The 12,950-nt window shown below is 43.7% G+C and overlaps 1 protein-coding gene across 2 annotated transcripts in view; it reads left to right on the top strand.

Annotated features, from left to right (window-relative positions):
• Window positions 1–12,950, top strand: part of CPSF6 (cleavage and polyadenylation specific factor 6) — a 1,684,023-nt gene that overhangs the window by 1,410,127 nt on the left and 260,946 nt on the right. Inside the window, exon 10 of one of the 2 annotated variants that reach the window (XM_044088011.1) lies at window positions 11,159–12,059. The exons of the other annotated variant lie outside the window; for it this stretch is intronic. The gene's annotated coding sequence lies outside the window, so the exon portion shown is untranslated. Of the gene's footprint in view, window positions 1–11,158; window positions 12,060–12,950 lie in introns of those variants that run through there. 2 annotated transcript variants of the gene reach the window in all.

Raw genomic sequence — 12,950 nt, 5'->3', positions numbered from 1 at the left:
TTTCTATTTCTTCTGATTCCTCTTTTAATCAGGAATATTCTCTTCTCCCCATGAGGATTCTGATGCTGAAGAAATCTATACCTTCAGCTTCTTCTCCAGAGGACTAGTCATTTGGAGAAACCTTGCATACCATGGGGGAGCATTTCCACTGGGAGAGCCAAGATTTTTCAGAATCTAAAAAGAGGCTCAGGGATTTCCTTTTACTACTTCAACACAGGCCACTAGCCATTCCACCTGTGTTAGATATTGTAGATGTGTTTTCGGAGTCTAGTCTTACCCCTGACTCCTTACTTCCAGCTCCTGTTAAGCCTGACAGATATTACAGCGTTCTTGACTCTCATAAATTTCTTTTTAAAAACCCTGCTGCAGACCCAGAAACTATTTCACAGGGTCCCAAAGGAGTTAAGGCTTCCGCTGCAAAAAAATCCCCCCCCTCTGACAGAGATTCTAGGCCACTGGATAGATGGGGGGGAAAAAGGTTTACACATCTGCTACCTTGGCTATAAGGGCCTTAAACTGTCAGTTTCATATGCTCAAATATCAGCAACATGTCATGGCATTGCTTAAACAGAAAATGTTATTAAACTCCGAATGTGCAGAAAACAAGGAAATGCAGGATTTATTGCATGCAGCTGAACAAGTTGGAAAGCATACTTTGCAATGTGGTTTTGATTCTTTGCAGGCCTCCAGCAGGGCTGCAGTTATGGGTTCTGTAATTAGGAGGCATGCTTGGTTAAAAGAACAAAATCTGCCTTATGACAAAGTTAAATTATTAGATGCACCTTTACAGCATAATACTTTGTTTGGTGTTAAGGCAGAGGCGGTGTTAAAGAAAATGGAGGACAAAGCTTAAATCTATGCAAACTGTCAAAGATTGTTTACAAGTACAGCCACCTAGGTTTAGTAGACACTGGCCTACAAAGAATTGGTCCTTTCCTGTGTCAGACCTCAGAGAGGCAGATCCAGACACCCTAGAAGCAGATCCCAGGCGCAAGGTTCCTACAGGTCAAAGCAAAGGGGTGCTTCTACCTCCAAAGTTGGAGAAGACATCACAACCATACAGGATTCCCCCTGCCTGCACCAAGCACTTATCTCCTGGCAGCACCCTTAGGGGGGAAATTAGCACTTTTTTCTCAAAATTGGCACATTATAACCCAGGACAGGTGGGCTCTAAATATTGTATCACAAGGGTACAAGTTCCATTTCCATACCCTGCCAAAGGCAAATGGTTGGCCAGATCTGCAAAAAAATCAATGGGCAGAAGCACAAAAACAAGTCTCATTCCTCATGGACAATGGGGGCCATTCAACAAGTACCAGAGAAGGGACAAGGATTTTGCTCAAGACTGTTTCTGGTACCCAGAAAGGACAAGACCTGGAGACCAGTACTGGACCTATCTATTCTAAACACATTCCTGGATATACCAAAATTCAAGGTGATGACTTTGCAGCAGCTTCTGCCTATGCTGGGCAAGAACGCTTGGCTGGTGACTAGACCTAAGAGGCATACCTGCATGTCCCAATCAGACAGTTATGCAGAAGATACCTCAGATTCAAGGCTGGCTCAATGCACTACCAATTCCCTGCACTGTCCTTTGGCTTATCTGCTGCTCCTTTACAAATTACAAAGTGCCTGGCGCCAGTAATTGCATTCTGCAGACAGAGGAATACAAATATATCCTTACTTGGACGACTGTCTAATTCAAGCAGAGAACAAGAACATTCTTCTACAATATCTGGCGTTTGTGAAAAGACTTCTAACATGCCTAGGGTACACAGTCAACGAAAAGAAATCAAAACTAGTACCCTCTCAAGAGATAATATTCCTGGGTGCAAGCTTAAATACAACTGCCCAGATGACTTATCTCACGCCAGACAAAGGCAACTGACTACCTGTTTCAAAATGTTGGCAACAAGGGCCCAGTTATCTTCAAGAAAAATTCTGTAGGCTGCGGGCTTCATGGCATCCTGCATCCTACTAATTCCATATGCAAGACTGCATATGAGGAAACTTCAATGATACCTAAAAAGTGTTTGAACTGAACATTGCCACAGCCTGGAAACACTGATTACTCTCATTCCCTGCCTACAACAGGAGTTTCGATGGTGGGCAAAGGCTTGTCACCAAAACAAGGGACAGCCATTCACATTACCCCCAGCCAGGCAGACACTAACATCGGATGCATCAGATTATGCCTGGGGGGGGCCCACATGGCAGGAAGATGCATTCAGGGGACATGGTCCTCAACCCAAATGCATCTACATATCAATCAAAAAGAGATGCTAGCTGTTCAGAATGCCTTGACAGCCTTCAGGGACCTACTTCATCCAGGGCAACTACTGATAGACAACACCACGGTCATGTGGTATATAAACAAGCAGGGGGGCACACATTCTTACCCCCTTTGCAGACTAGCCATGACTTTGTGGGACACACCATTAACTTACCAAGTACATCTGCAGGCACAATTCCTGCCAGGAAGGAAAAATACTCTGGCAGACGAACTAAGCAGAAACCTCATGGATCCCCACGAGTGGCAGCTAGATCTACAAGTCTTCAGAATGATAAGGAAATGGGGATGCCCGGACATCTATTTGCCTCCCCTCACAACTACCAAATAAGATTTTGCACAAGGACTTATCACAGACAAGCATGGAAAGTGGACGCCCTATCAGTATATGCCTTTCCCCTACTGCCTCTCCTCCCCAAGGTACTCCTAAAGGTCAGACAGGCGAAGCCAAAAATTATGCTGATTGTCCCAGACTGGCCCTGCCAGTACTGGTTCCCAATCCTAAGAACTTGTCTCAATGCCCAGCTTGGACCTTACCTCAAATACCTCATGTACTGTCCCAGCAAAACAATCAGATCCTGCACAGCCAACTCAGGACTTTAAACCTGGCAGCATGGCTGATAAGGTAGTCATACAAAACACACCTCTCCGTAAAGCTGTGATGGATGTCATCTTGGAGGTCAGAAGGCCTAGTACTAGAAAATCTTATGCTGGAAAATGGAAGAGATTCTGTGCTTGGAACCAGGCACAAGGAACTATTACAGCTGTGCCAAATATTCCTCGGATTTTGCAATACTTAACTGAGATGCTGGACAAAAGCCTATCTTTTTCATCTATGAAAATTCATGCCTCTGCCATTTCAACTCATTACAATACAGAGCCACCAATCTTTTCTCATCCCTTATTAAAACAGTACCTCAGGGGAGCCAAAAATTTAAGGCCTCCAAGGAGATCACCAATGCCTGCATGGGACATCAACTATATCTTGGAAAAACTCACCCTGCCTCCTTTTGAGCCAGCTGCTACTGCTGATATAAATTTTTTTATCTTGGAAAACAGCTCTGCTCCTAGCAATAACTTCTGCAAGACTAGTTTCAGAGCTACAGACAACTCATGGCTGTGGAACCTCATCGTTTTTTATCCAGACAGGGTCTCTCTGAGGACAAACCCAGCATTTATGCCTAAGGTGGTGTCCAGTGTGGCTCTTAACCAAACTATTAATCTACCAACTTTTTATCCAAACCCACAGAACAAGGGGGAGAGAATTCTGCATTCTTTGGACGTACACAGCTTAGATTCTACTTGGACAGAACCAAAGTTTTCAGAAAGAGCAATTACTAGTTGCATATGCTGCAGGATCACAAGGAAAGGCTATCTCAAACCAGACTATTTCAAAGTGGATAAGCCACTGCATTAGTTTCTGCTACTTACACCATGGCAAGACAGTGCCTAAGGGCATTAGGCCACATTCAACCAGAGCTGCAGCCACTTCAGCAGCTTTTCTCAGGGGAGTACCAATCAAGGACATTTTAGAGGCTGCTACTTGGAGTTCAGTGCACACCTTTACAAAGCACTATCATCTGCCACTCTACTCTAAATACAGGGCAGGCTTTGCCACTGCAGTTCTGCAGGGCCTCATAGCCACTCCTAATGCTGTTTGGCTCTAGCCTCCCATCCATAGCTTTGGGACTCTACCCAAATGTAATGACTGCAACAGTGAAACACGAAGAACATAGTACAGTTACCATAAATGTAGATGTTCGAGTTTATTCACTGTTGCAGTCCAGGTTACCTACCTGCCATCCACCTTTCTTCTGATGGAACCTATCTTTCCTTCTCTGATTTATACAACCTATGTGGTGTATTTGCTGGTAGATGAAGGTGAAGTTTATATTGGTGCATGTATTTATATATATATATATATATATATATATATATATATATATATATATATATAGATATATAGATATAAATTTTGGCTACCCTTTTAGGGGGCACCTGACATCTGGGGCAAGAAAAACTAAAGAAAATGGCGTCTGCCGCATCTTGTATACCCCTGACGACCTGACGTCAGGAAGGGGCGACCCAGGACTTTGGAATTCAGGCCGACTGAGGGCAACCTGTCAGCAGGATTACCCAAATGTAATGACTGCAACAGTGAATACACTCGAACATCTACATTTATGGTAAGTGTACACAACTGTACTTTCTGCTACAAACAGCACGGGGAACCACCCACAAAGGAGGTCAGGACACATTCTACCAGAGTAACATCCACCTCTGCAACTTTTCTCAAGAGGGGTCACCACCAGCGACATCCTGGAGGCTGCAGCATGGATATCTGTTCATACCTTCAAGCATTACCACCTACCTATCTTATCCAAATCCAGGGAAAGCTTTGCCACCGCAGTCTTGCAGGTCATCCTAGCCAGCCCCCAGTCTTCTTGACTGCCTCCACCCTTTTCTCCAGCTTTGAGAATCAACTCAAATGTGATGACTGCAACGGTGAAACACTAAGAACATAGTACTACACTTGCCATAAATGTAGATGTTAGTGGCTTCACTGTTCCAGTCCTGGTTTCCCTCCCTCCATGCCCCTTGTCTCTGTCTACAAGGAATTTTTGTTATTTACTTTCTACTGGTGGTGTTCTTACACCATAACCTAGCTCCCTATTGGGGGCAAGAAAAACTGATGTAATGGCTTCTGCTGCCTGATTTTCTACCAATGATGACCGGATGTCAGTCCTGGAGCGACAGCAACCGATGCATAAATACTAAGAAGTCTCTGGTATTGGGGCCGACTGAGGGCTACCCCTGGCAGGATAACCCAAATGTGATGACTGCAACAATGAATACACTCAGCATCTGCATTTATGGTAAATGTACACAACTGTACTTTCAGGCTCCAACTTTGGTACAGAAAATAGCTCTTGTGATTTTGAGGAAAAAAATCAAATGTACTCTGAGCTAATTAAAATGAAACATTTAAAGAGTATCAACTGAAATAAAGGGCTGGGAAAATAGAATAGCTATTCAGATAAACTGAAAACTAAATCTGAGGCTGAAGTGAAGAAAAGGCTGGTTTGAGTAGAAGACTTCTGAAGAGATGTTTAAAAAAATAGCGTTAGAAGACTGAGCACGTAAAGAGCACCTGAGATTGTATGCCATACCAGAGGACCTGGAAGGAACAGACGATTTAATGAAAGCAGAAATGAGCAACTGTGCTGGTATTCCACAGCAGGATTTGTTAATTGCAGGGGCACATCAAGTGTATGCTTTAAACCTGACCATGAGAAAGCAGCCAAGACTTGTATTAATAAAGATACAATCCTACTAGCGGAAGGAGTTGACCCTGACAAAACCTGGGCAGAAGGCAAAGAAAACTTGGAAAGAGTAGTGTTTGTGGAAAGTGATTAATGTTCATGTTTCATTGTTCCAGTCTTGACTTGTTGCATTTCCCACCGTGGAAGCCCTTGGCTGGCCCAACTACGAGAGACTATTTTCCCCTTCTAGAAGCCAGTGGACACCCTATCCAACTTCACTACGTGTGGGTATAAAGGGAATTTGTAGGCACCATGACCTGTGTTCATTCTTGCTGTCATAGCCCAAAGCAGGTTGCTGGTCATTCTGAACCAGTCAAAGACTGTCTAAAGGTAATTACCCTGTTTGGGAACTTTTCATGTACTTTTTCACTAATGTGAAAGAAAGTTGACTGTTGGTACTGTGGAAAATACCATACCGGGACTTTCATTCCTTTTTTGTGACTCGTTTTGCAGCCTGAACAGAACTTTCATAACTGTTGGTTTTGTGCTAATATCAGAACTGTCAAGCATAGGGCTGATATTTTAGCTAAACAGTTGTCATGAGCGGATTCATCTACTAAGTCATCTACTGGCTGATCTGAAGTAGATCCCCCTAGGTGGAAAAAGGAAAAGCTCTTCAGATTTAAGACCTCAGATGATGCTCGTTTGCTGTCATTCAGTCCTCTGCTTGTGATTTTTGAAGGGGAGGTGTTTTCACTGCTCCCTTCAACAACTGAGGTGGTGGCACAAGCCTCTGTCAAGACCTGCTTGGAGTCTGATATGCCTCCTGGTCCCTTTGCTTCCTTAAAAGTCAAAGGACTGAGATAGTTGGTTGGATCCAGTGCTGCTTCACAGGCTGTGGCTTTCAATGACAGCTTTTCATGATGTCAGATCACCTCTGCCTACTGCTTGCGGGAGTCTGTTCATCCAGGTACTAGTGGTGAGTTCAGCCTTAGGCCTAAATCTTAGGATGCTCAGAAAAGAGGGTACTACCTTGCCTCAGAGTAGGGCTACCTGCTCCCACTCTCAGGCCTACCAATAAGACCTAGTGCGAGGTTGGCTGAGGATAAGATTTCCTTGATAAGATGCGCAGACCCTTCCCTTCCCTTCCCCTGAAACATCCCCTGGTAGAAGAAAGAAAGATAACCTGTCTCAAGAATGTTCTGGCTCTTGATTGAGGATTTTGATCATGATGAATCTCTCTTGGTGCATCCCTTGCTTCTTATGGGCATCCTGATTGAGGAGAACCTTGCCTCAGCCCCTCCCCTAGGATATTCCTTTTGGGGGAGTCATTGCATACCCTGAGGGAACACTTCAAATGGGAAGCTCAGGACTACCCCCAGTCCAAGTAGAGGATTAGTGAATTTATCTCCCTAAGCATAAACCCATTGCCATTTTCCCTGTCTTAGAGGTGGTAGACTGTCTCTCTGGATTCTTGTTTACAAGTCATTCTGTCCCCTGCCCTTAAAAAACTGACAGATTTTGCAGGGTTTTAAATTCCCTCAAACCCTTTAAGAATGCTGTGGCAGATCCTGAAGCAGTGACATCAGGATGTAAGGGAGCAAAGACTAGCTCTTCCTGAAATCCTTTCCCTGCAGACAAGGGAAAGCAGAGCCTTAGGTTTGGAAAGAGTCTACACCTCAGCTACCTTCATTATGAGGACTTTGAACTGCCAGTTTAATGTGGTGAAGTACCAGGAAATTCTTCTTGACCAGATGAAACAAACTGATGGGGATTTAAAGGCCCTATTAAAGGAGTTAATCTGTGCAACTCCTGTTCTGAGGTGGCTAAACACTTTGCACTGCGGCTGTGTTGCCTTGGAAGCCTCCACCAGGGTGCCAGCCACAGAATCCATTGTTAGAAGACATGCCTGGCTGAGGGAGCAGTCGTTTCTTGAGCATGTCAGATCCAGTCTGCTAGATGCCCCCTTGGACAGATTTTCTTTTTGGTTCAAAGGCTGAAGCTATTAAGAAAATGGAGGCTCAACTTTCTTCAGGTCCATCCCCCTTGATTCAGCCAGAATTATCTTGCCAAACATTGGTCCTTTCCAGCCCCCTCCAGTCTAAGCCTAGGCAAAGGAAACAGCTTAGGGAAAGGAGCCAAAGACAGGACCAGTGGCTTGGACAGTAGCCAACAGACCTCAGGCCTGCAGGATCTTATCCCAAGGGACTTAGCAGGGAGCACTCATGACTGTTGCATGGCACTCCCCCCCCCCCCAAGCTGGGGAGGGGGGGCAGCTGTCGTATTCCCCAGGAACTGGGGTCATTACCAGGGATCTATGGATGCTAAACAGTGTTCAGAGGTTACAAATTCAAGTTCAAATAACCCTTGTTTTGCTTAAGCTTCCTAGATATTCTTCCAAACCGAAATAGAGAGACTGGCCTTAACCCAAATAGAGCTGCTGTGCACTCAAGGCTCTGTGGAGCCTGTACTAAAGTCCTTACAAGGAAGAGGTTTTTACTGCAGAGATTTTCTAGTTCCCCGAAATGAAGATACCTGGAAGCCAGTTCTAGACCTGTCAAGTCTCAGTAGATTCATACTGGTCCCAAAATTCAAAATGCTAACTCTACAGAAACTACTGCCCATTATTTCTCCCAGTGCCTTCATGGTAATCTTAGACCTGAAAGGTGCATACCTCCATATTCCCAGAGCAGGTATGAGGCACTGACCGTTCTTTGCTTTTTGGCTTGTCTACTACCCCTAGGGTTTTCACAAAATGCCTACCCCAGTGATAGCTTTCTGCAGGACGAAGAGAGTTTGATTTACCCTTGGGTTGCTTCATTCTGGCAACAAGGCTAGAAAAACTCAAAGCAGACCTGCTTTATACCCAAGACTTAACCTCAGTGGGTTCACCATCAGTACAAAAAAACTCTGATGCCTCAAACATTATTGTTTCTGGGAGCTTTACTGGACTCTGCTCTACAGAAGGCTTTTTCTCTCCAGACAGGGTTACCATCCTAAAACTTTATATTATAAAGTTCTTGATCAGGAAATAACTCGCAGCCAGAGAGTATCTGAGGACCCTGGGGTATATGGCTTTCTGCATTCTCGTGTTCCCCTTGGCCAGATTACATGTGAGATCTGCAGTGGTGTCTCTGAAATGCGTGGTTCCAATATTTACAGCCTTACTTTCAGAATAAAATTATTCCTTGCCTCAGGAAAGTTTGCCTGGTGGGCCCAAACATGCTGTCTCAGTCTGGGCCTTCTTTTCAGGTTCATTCCTTAGGATTAAACTGAAAACAGATGAATCAGAAGTAGCCTGGGAGCCCACTTCAGCGTCCAGACTCAAGGCAGATGGGAGTCTTAAGTTCAAAAACAAACTTTCTAAAAACTAATGGCAGTCCAAAAAGACCAGATTGCCTTCCAAAAGAAATGAAAACTTGGGCTCCTCCTGGCGAAGACAGACTATCACGGTTATTTGATACATGAAATAAAGGGACCCCACTCTTACCCCCCTTTGCTGCCTAGTCATGGAGCTTTGGGAAACAGAGGGCTGCACTTGATGGCACAGTACCTACCAGAAGAAAGCATTCAACTAGCAGATCACCTCAGGAGGCTGTCAGACCCCCTGCAAGTGTCAACTGCATTGGGCAGCATTTCTCAGCATAGGCAAAAATGTGTGGTACAGAGACTCACTTGAAAAAGTTTTGCTCCAGGAACAAAGTGAAATCGGCCTGGAAGACTGATGCTTTTTCCTTTCTTTAAATAGGTCTGTTCCTGTATGCCTTCCCCCTCTACCACTGCTACCCATGATATTGATGAAAATGAGGAAAGAGGGGGGCCAAGGATAATTCTGATAGCCCCAGGTTGGCAGACAGCACTGGTACCATCTTACGCAGTCTGACCAACAAGGAACCATGGCAGCTGCCACAGTGTGGCCTGCTAATGCTGAACAGTAGGACAGTAATAACCCTAAAAGTGCACAGTCAAATTGACAGCTTGGGTGATAACCTGATCCCCTGGAAGGGGTCGCTGCTATACAAGCAGGTCCTGAACATTTTGAAAGAGGCAAGGAGGCCCAACAGTAGGAAGTCTTGCTCCAAATTGAGAAGATTCATTCTTTGGTGCAGACAAAAGGGGCAAAACCCTTGTGAAGCTCAGATCCCTTTCATCCTGTTGTACTTGCCTATCCTTTTTGAAAGTGATATATATATATATATATATATATATATATATATATATATATATATATATGCTGCAGCTATTTCTTCATATCTGCCTTTTCAACTTTCTTTTCACATCTCTTGTTGAAATAGTTCTGAGGTGTTGCCCACATTAGGCCTCCCAGGAAACCACCCTGGGACCTCACTTTCATTCTGGAGAAGCTCACCCTTCCACCCTTTAAATGAGTGGCTTTCACTGATATAGAATTCCTGGCTTTCACTGATATAGAATTCCTGACCTGGAAGACTGTTTTCCTACTGGCCATTATTTCCACCGTAACGGTGTCAGAGCTTCAAGCCCTTATCTGTTGGGAACCTTTCATCATTTTCCACCCCAATAATATTTCTAAGGACCAACCCATCTTTTATGCCCAAGGTTGACAGACTTCTTTTCTCCGGACCATACACTGGGCTACGTTCTTTCACAATTTTCAGAACAAGGGAGAAAGAATCCTCCATTCTTTGAATGTGCATAGGCAACTACATTACTAAGAACCAAGAATGTTAGGAAATCAGACCAATATTTTATGGCCTTTGCCAGTACCTCTGAAGGAGATCAGGTTCAAAACAAACTTTCCAAATGGGTCACCCACTGCATTTCCTTTTAATGCAGCCATCATGGGCAACCACTTAATGCTGCGAGGACACATTCTACCAGGGCTACTGCTTCCTCTACTGTCTTATTTAAAGGGGTGGCCACTAAGACATTTTGAAAGCAGCTACTTTAGTTCTGTTTGCACACCCTCGCCAAACATTACCATCTTCCTACTTCTTCCATGTCTAGAGCAGGATTTGCCACTGCCATTTTGTAGGGCATGATTGCCTCCCCTTAATCTTTCCATCCACCCTCCTTTTAGCTTTAGGAATCATCCCACAAGTCAGGACTGCAACATTGAAACACCATGCAGTTGTGTGCACGTGCTGTAAATGTAGATGTTAGAATGTGTTCAGTGTTCTTTCCCTCCCTCCCCTCTTGCCTATGGGATGAATTAGGACATTCACCTCAGGGTCACTGACCTTCAAGGACATACTGGGGGCTCCTTGTTGGGAGCAAGAAAGTACTGAGGTCATGGTGCCTTCTGACCCCCTTTATACCCAAATGTGAAGTTGGATGGGGCATCCACTGGCTTCTGGAGGAGGGGAAGATGTTCTGGGCCAGCCAAGGGCTTCCCTGTGGGAAATCCCACAAGTCAGGACTGCAACAGTGAATACATTTGAAGATCTACACTTAGAAGTGTACATGGCAGTTTTTTGCTGTACACATGGCAGAAGGGAAGCAAATTTATCCCAGCAGTCAGGGAATGTTGAAAGGCAGGTGTGATATTCAAGGTGCTATATCCAGCTGTCTTCAGAATATTTTTTCCTTTAGGATCAAATTCATTTTTTTTTTTTTTTTTATGCAGAACAGGTTAAGGAAGAAATGCAAACGTTTATCCAACAAGAAATGAGCTGCCAAACAGAAGGGGATGCTGGTTCTCATTCCTCTGACAAAGCTCATCAGAGAGACTTTGGAAAAGGTTTCAGTGGCAATGTTTCAAAGGGAAATGCTTGAGACAAAAGCACAGGAGTTGGCTAGAAGAATCTGGATTACCTTGGACATAAACCAGAGTCTAGTGTTGGGCGATGGCGATGAACGGGAAGCAGAACAACACTGCATAGTGAATAAATGTCAGATTATAAAGCATCAACCACACTTGTGAAATGACTTTCCAAGAAAAAGTGGCAGCGAAAGATTAGACTTTGTTGACTTGTTAAACTTGTAGAAGTGATCAGCTTGCATATGAAGTGAAATTAGCTATTTTTTTTTCCTTTAGCAAATATTCAGTGGATGCCAAGTAATCTGCAGCTGAAGGTAGCTTTAAATTCTGTTACGTTTCAATGGAGACGAGCTGTCTCCAGGTGCAAGCAATTCATCTTGAAGTGTGAGTTCTGAGCATTCTTTGAGAGAAGTACAGAATTTAACAGTACTAGGGCAAACAAGTTCGTAAAAAAAATTGATTAGCGTGAGCAGTTTCCCTAGCAGCCTTTTTATTTCAATGCATTTAATAAAACTGTGTATAATTTAGCTTTATTTAAAGAAAGCCAGTGCAGTTATGCTTTCAGAAAACAAACTTTGTCTTATGTGCTGTTTTTCGTATCTGGGAGTGGAACTACAGATGAGAAAAGAATAGTGAGGCAATCACTGCAAGTGGGAGCACAGGCTGTGTAAAATGCCCTTTAGTATGGGTAAACTTAATTATGTTGCGTCTTTTGGCTTTTTTCACGGTTAGGGGTCGCCACAGCGGAACTCCGGTCCGCTAATGATTGGTAGTTGATTTTTACGTGCCGAGTTACCAGCCCTGAGAGACAACCTTCAACGGAGGTATGCCCATTCATGCATGTCTCCACGCAGAAGACGCTCTCGCTGAGAATCTATCCGGACAGCGTCTTACTCTGAGGCGACAACGCTACCACAGCACCACCCGGGTAAATTTAATTATAGGTTAGTTAATTCCTGTTGTGCAGCTGATGATTAGGAGCAATTTTTCCTACCAGGAGGGTTAAACTCTGTTTTTTAAGATGTGCATAGCTTTGTGCTTATATTCTAAGTTCATAGGTCATGGGGTTGTTCTGAAAATGTATTTTGCAGTTTTTATTAAAACAAATTTTTAAATGTGATTTAATTTATATTTTCTAATGGAAATGATACGTTTGTGTAATGGGCAAACATGCCAAGCAGTGTGTGCATGTAACACAAGTTTGAAATCTACATTCAAAAGTTGTCATGTATAAGTGGGAACAGTAAGTTGTACACACATGCCTGCACTGTACATAATTTTGAGATGTAAATGGCCTTACAGGTGTAGACAGAAAGGTAAGGGTGTTAAATTTTTATTCAGAAATGCAGAGTGTAATAGTGCTGCAGGTGACACATTTAGAAGGAAATCGGTGTTAATTTTGATGAAATTTCAGGATGGATATTCAGGAGACTATCAGGGACAAAGGAGAAAGCTAGATTAACTCCAGTAGTGGTAAAAAGGAAAAATATGTTAGATTTGTGCTAGTAAGAGGCTGGCGAGGGAGGTTTATCCTCTGGCATGCATTTCTATTCCACCAAAAACTGCTTAAGAAAATTATGGGAGAAATCTGCTTTCAGTAGGGAATATTTCGTATAATTTGGGACTGCAACTTGATTTATAACACTGATGATGTCTG

Source organism: Protopterus annectens, chromosome 11.part0 (genome assembly GCF_019279795.1).
Source record: "Protopterus annectens isolate FY-2018-M chromosome 11.part0, PAN1.0, whole genome shotgun sequence".
In the NCBI taxonomy this organism is placed as follows: Eukaryota; Metazoa; Chordata; order Ceratodontiformes; family Protopteridae; genus Protopterus; species Protopterus annectens.
The sequence above is the reverse complement of the archived record's forward strand: the minus strand, read 5'-3'. Positions and strand labels throughout refer to the sequence as shown.